The sequence below is a fragment of the Echinops telfairi genome, unplaced genomic scaffold (assembly GCF_000313985.2).
Source record: "Echinops telfairi isolate 266 unplaced genomic scaffold, ASM31398v2 ScPeMD7_7420;HRSCAF=8458, whole genome shotgun sequence".
Classification (NCBI taxonomy): Eukaryota; Metazoa; Chordata; class Mammalia; order Afrosoricida; family Tenrecidae; genus Echinops; species Echinops telfairi.
In genome coordinates this window covers 22,902,991-22,909,191 of record NW_022111320.1, presented here as the reverse complement: position 1 = coordinate 22,909,191, position 6,201 = coordinate 22,902,991, and positions in this window count along the sequence as shown.

Here is a 6,201-nt window from a genome sequence, read left to right as displayed (position 1 = left end):
TTCCACTCTTGACCACCTTACAATATTTTCTCTTTGTTTTCTGAAGTTTGAATAGGAAAGAGCTGGTTGTTGTCACGATTATCAATTCTTATTATTCTGCTATTTATTCTCCAAGTTTCTTGGATCTGTGTTTTCATGTCTATCATTAATTATGGACAGTCTGGTAGTAGATTTTAATGTTTCTTCTCTGCTATTCCAATGACACATGTGTTATTCCTTTTAATATTTTCTCACCATTCTTTGAAGTTCTATTATTATTTAATCATTTATTTCTCTCTTTATATTTCAATTTGGGGAGTTGTACTGATATATGTTCAAATTCGCTGATTTCTTCCTCCATCGTGCCTAGTCTACTGACGAGCCCATCAAAGGCATTCTTCATTTTTATTTGTGTGCTTTTGATTTCTAGAATTTTCTTTTGATTCTTTTTCTTAAGAGTTTCCATTTTTCTCATGATATTATTCAGCTTGTCTTGAGTATTTTTGATTTTTTTCATCAGCTCTCATCATTTTAATTTGGTTTCATTTCCTATCTGATAATTTCAAAGTCGATGTCATCTTTTTATTTTGACTATAGTCATCCTTGTCATGTTTTAGTTGAGCGTAGACATTTTTAGATAATAATATTAAAGGTTATTAACCTCTAGTGTGAGCATGCATGTCAATATGGCTCCTAAGTGCCTATGACTTTTAAAGGAGTTCTTCTCCCTGGACACTAGGCCGCTGCTATGACAGAGGGTCAGGGAAGGTTTCATGACTCGTCTCCTTCCCTGCCATGGTCACTAGGGTATTTTATTAGACTCGGCATGAGGACTAGGTGGGCTTCCTGCAGATGAAATCAAGCGGATGTAGAGGAACTCTTGCCTCAGTCTTATGACTTCCTCAATCTTACTCTTATCTGCACTTAAAACAAAAGAAAAGAAAAAACGAACTCACTGTCATCACCTCAATTTTGATTTAAAGTGGTCATACAGGTCAAAGTAGAATTGTTCCCAAAGATTTCCACGGCTGTAATTCTTTGCAGAAACAGAAAATCTCATCTCTCTCCAATGGAATGGCTGGTGACCTTGAGGTTAGAGACCCAGTGCTTAACCCAGTATGACACTAGGGCTTCTTTTGCTTGCATTTCACCTTCAGCATTTGATCACGCTAACTATAGATGGTTCCCACCGCAGTGCACTGAGGGTTAGGCCTTGGGCTGGTAACCACATGGTTGGAAGTTTACACTCATCAGCCACTCAATCTGAGAAAGATGAGGCTATCTGCTTCCTAAAGGCTTGCTCTCTTGGAAACGCCCGACATGGTGCTTATCAGTCAGAATTGACAGGATGGCTGAGGGTCATATGATCCTTTGAGTGGCTTCTGATCCAAACAATCAGCGCTCTGGTTCTATCTCTTTCTGGATTCCCCGATCTCCAGATTTGGGGTGGGGTGGGGAACCTGCTCTGAAGCATCAGTCTTCTGACGACTTCGAAAAATATCAATAACTTTCAACTTGTTTGATTTTTCTTTTTTTTGGTAATGATTGGTTGGGTTGCAAACATCCAAGATCCGTTTACCAGAGGTAAAACTGAAAGTTTCACAATTAATTTTCATCTTCTTCTTTGAATGTGAACCCCCCTCTTATTGGTTTATCTTCTTCCTTTTTGCCCAGCTGAATTAATTTTTATATTTTAAATATAGTTGAAATATCACATCTTTCTCAGTTTTATTATAACCATTTCTGTGTCTTTTAACACCACCCTCCCACCCACAACACACACACACACACACACACATTTCAAGTATGATGGAATTCTTCTTACATAACTAACCTATAAAACTCAAACTCATTGTCATAGATTCAATACTGACTCATCACAACCGTATAAGACAGGGTAAAGCTGCCTCTGTGAGTTCCCATTTTCTCTCACAGAGCTACTGATGGGTTTGAACTCCTGACCTTGCAGATCACAGTCCAATGTGTAACTACTATGGCACCATGACTCCTACACTAATGTATAAACACTCAAAACTCATAGATGTAGGTTTATTTTTAAAGTGGCCTAGATCTTACTTGAAAGCCAGTACTTTTAGATGCAATTAGTCTATGTTCTGATGGTTTCCCCACAGCCTTTTGACAATCAATCTATTCTGTCTGGAATAAAATAGCTGGGCATGCTAATAATGCCTCATAGAACCTTGAACAAATAACCTTGCCTAGCTGTACAATTTTCTTTTCTCTTTGACCATACATAATTATAGATGAAAATATTTTGAGTACAATTTACATGACTCTATATTAGAAGTTTGGGGTATACAAATAAAATCTTAGATATGATTCTTCAGGCTGGTGAGGTAATCGAATGATTAATTAAAAGTATCTAAATAGATGAGAGAGAGAAGATGCTGTCTCTCAGATGCTGTGCAGTGGATATTATTCTTCTACTAGACATTATTCTCCTATCAGACAAAAGAATTCTGAGACTATAATACATTGAGACAGAATAAAAACATTTAAAATGTTTGTTTAACTTAAGGCAAAAGCAATGTCAATACCACTCTTCATCTAGAGATAGAGATAGAGGTAGAGATGGAGCTAGGGATAAATATAGATCAAACATTCCCACTCTTAGATAAAACAAATGATTACTGTTTATTTATCATTTGCAACTTTATCCTCATTGTAGTTATTTCTCCCTATGCATAAGATTTATTAGCCACTCAAAGTCCAAATTCTGTATAAATACTATTTAATATCCTCAACTAATATATCCCACAAGTCCCCAAGCTGTGCGTTCTCTTGACGAGGAATAGACCCAACATTTCAGCTCCGTGTGTGTGGTGTTCCCAGGGATTTTAGGTGGGAGGCATTGTCAGGAGTAATGCAGTGAAGTAAAAAGGTGCCCACAGGCAAAACAATGCTGGATTATCAGCTGAGAGGGGCTGGGCAGAGTCATAAACCAAGAAATGCACTTAGCTGAAGACTTAAAAATTAAACATATATTTATGAAGAGTGAAAATGTGTATTGTGGTGAGCTAAAGTGAGAGAAGAGGATAAATTTACTATCTCATGCAGAAACATTTGCACTTTATCCTGAGTAAAGGAGGTAACAATTTGGAAAAATAGTAAGAAGAGATTTAAAAAATAATAATGTTAAGAGCAGTGAAATCCAAATGCCAATTACTTTATGTTCTTTAGGCCATCTCAGGACAGAGCCCTGATGGTACAGTGGCAGAGTACTGAACTGCGAACTGAAAAGTGGCAGTTGAGTTCAGACAGCAAACTAATGGCGAGCCATCTTCCTGTGCAGAAGTTGAAATCTGTAAGAAATAAGTGGGACATGTTGGTTGATGGTATGCTAGTCCATAAATTTCTCTTTAGACTCACGCAACACATGCAATGGTGCCAAATGCAGGAAGACCTCAGATGAATGGGTAGAAAGCCTTGTGGATCCAGTGCCAATGGAAGCATCCTAATGCTGGTGCAGGTCTCCCCATGTCTCCTCCAGCTCTCTGAGTGTCTCGACAGCAGTACAGGAAAGGCAGAGAGTGTGGGTATGGCCTCCAGTTAGCTATCTATCTCTGCCACACCTCCAAATGAGGTTATCAAACTGTGGCTTGATTGACAGGCTAGAATCCACCCCATTGTTCAAGTTGACAGGAGATTAATTATGTAACTGCCACAATGGTAGACAGGATTCAGCAGAACTTCCAGACTAAGACAGACTAGGAAGAAGGAACCAGTAGTCCACTCCTGAAATATTAGCCTCTGAAATGCTTATCAGTCTCCTCAGAGTATTTTCTGAAATAAAGTTGATAGATGAGCAATTTAGACTGGAAGTCACTAAAAATATGACTGATTGAGAGCTACCTTTTCAGAGCAGTTGACCTTAATGACATGGATGGAACACATCTCATGAGATCTTCATTTTCTGAGTAGGCATGACTCAATATGAGAATAAACAATTGCAAAAATCTATTAATAATCTTAAAGTGGAATGTATGAAGAATGAAACTAGGAAAACTGGAAATTGTCAAAAATGAAATGGGATGCAGAAAGATTGAGATCTGAGGCATGAGTAAGTGGAAATGTACTGGTATTGGCATTTTGATGCATTTTTTTCTATTGTAGATAGGGTCACCAAGAGTCTGAACCAAGTGGATAGTACCTTACAACAATATATTGACACTCGATGAGTCAACACACTAATATTAAAATATAGATGTAGGATCTTCTATGGAAAATAGAACTAGAAGAGAGATGGGAGAGAGAAAACAAGAAATTTAAATGAAGAGGGCTTAGGTAGTAGAATACACTTTGAAAGCCCTAAAAAAGCTTTCTTGTTCTGACTACTTTAGATTATGTGAAGAATTAGATTTGGAAACAAAGGATTGTTTAGTCTCTCAGAATTACTGCTCAAAGCTGGGGGAACACAAGAAAGTTATTTAACATCTCTGTGACGGAGTTTAGTCATCTGGAAAATAGGGTAATAATAGTAACTACTTACAGAATCGTTGCCACATTTTCAATTAGAAAATGTGTGTGAGGATCACCTTGTTGACTGTAAAGCACTAAGTAAATGATGCTGCACTTCCTAATATTGGTTCAACTAAGTAGATATTGTTAGGATAATTTATAAAGACACTCAACCTCAGTAGTTCTTATATATCCACAGCAAATTAAGCACAACTTAGTAGCAAAAAAGATTGAGTATCTACTTCTCATACTTCTCATGGGTCAAGAAAATAATTTCTCGAAAATATTATATTTAAAAAACAATTATTTATGAATAATTTAGGAAACTAGGAATTGGGATTATATATGTGTGGTTATAGTTGGCTACACGGTAAACATTATTTTTTAAGATGAAACATTTTGAAAGAATGTTTATGGAAAGAACATACATATGGAAATGAACATATGGAAAGAACATACATTTTAATTGAAAATCTCCCTAATATGGAAAGAACATACATTTTAATTGAAAATCTCCCTGTAGTTACAGGAATTCACACTGAGAAATGTCTGTGGTCCAAGGACTTGTTAGAAGAATCCTTGGCATGAAAAGAGATTTGACTACTTGAGTCACTGTTTCATCATCAACTTATATGGTTGAATAGGTTATTCATAGACATCTAATAAAATTTGAGTATGAATATCAAAATAATAAAAAGAAAAAAGTATAATGGATGTTTTGAATAATGTGAAACCAAAACCCAATAAAATTTCATTTATGCAAATTTATGATACAGATAAAGGTATATTTTAGGACAAATTATAGTCTAAAGTATATGCTAGAAGATTTAAAATATATATTAAATGAAATTTGATTAACATTTGACTTAGAAACAGTAAGAAAAAAGAAAATCATAAAAAATTGAAGAGAAAAAATCAAGGGAATAATTTATTTTAAAAGAGGATTTAACATGTTTACAGATGAAAGGCAAAAGGCACATAGATGCAGATTCAATAAAATTTAACTTTTAAAAATTTAAATAAATATCTTAAACTAGGAATGGATAAAGGTATCTACAAAATAATAAGATGTGAAAAATTCCTGTATTTTGAATGAAAAATAAAACAATAATATATCATATATGCTCAACATTGTACCAGCGGTCCTAGCAATTAAGTAAATCAAGAAATATCAATATGTTTTAACAAAAAGGTCATTCATGAGGTAACATAATTATTATATAATGTCTGTCAATAAACTATTTACATTAAAATGCATTTTATCTTGGCTTTTGGTACTAAAATATACAAGAACCTAAGCACTTGAAAAAATTAGCCATAAATAAAAATGTAATGAATTCAATAATTCAAATATATATATATATGTGTAAATAAATAAATGTGCATACATTATATGTGGTAATATGTTTTTCAAAATATAGTCAATAATATTAGAGCAATTAATTAAAATATCTATGGCCCCAGGATATCACTTAAATAAATGAAGATATATCTCCTATCTATATATAGAGATAAATGTTATATACTGAGGTAGTTAGTTTATTGTGCTAACCTAGCCAATAACATATGTGGGATTAATTGAAGGGCAGAGAGAAATGGCTCGGTGAGCCCCGCCTTTCCTGTCTCTTGCTCTTTGATCATTGAACCAGTGTGCGGCTGCCTTGCTTGTTCTGTGCCTCAATTTGCAAGCTACACTACCTGTGGAACACCTCACCCGTGGACTGTGTCACTGTAATTTGAGGT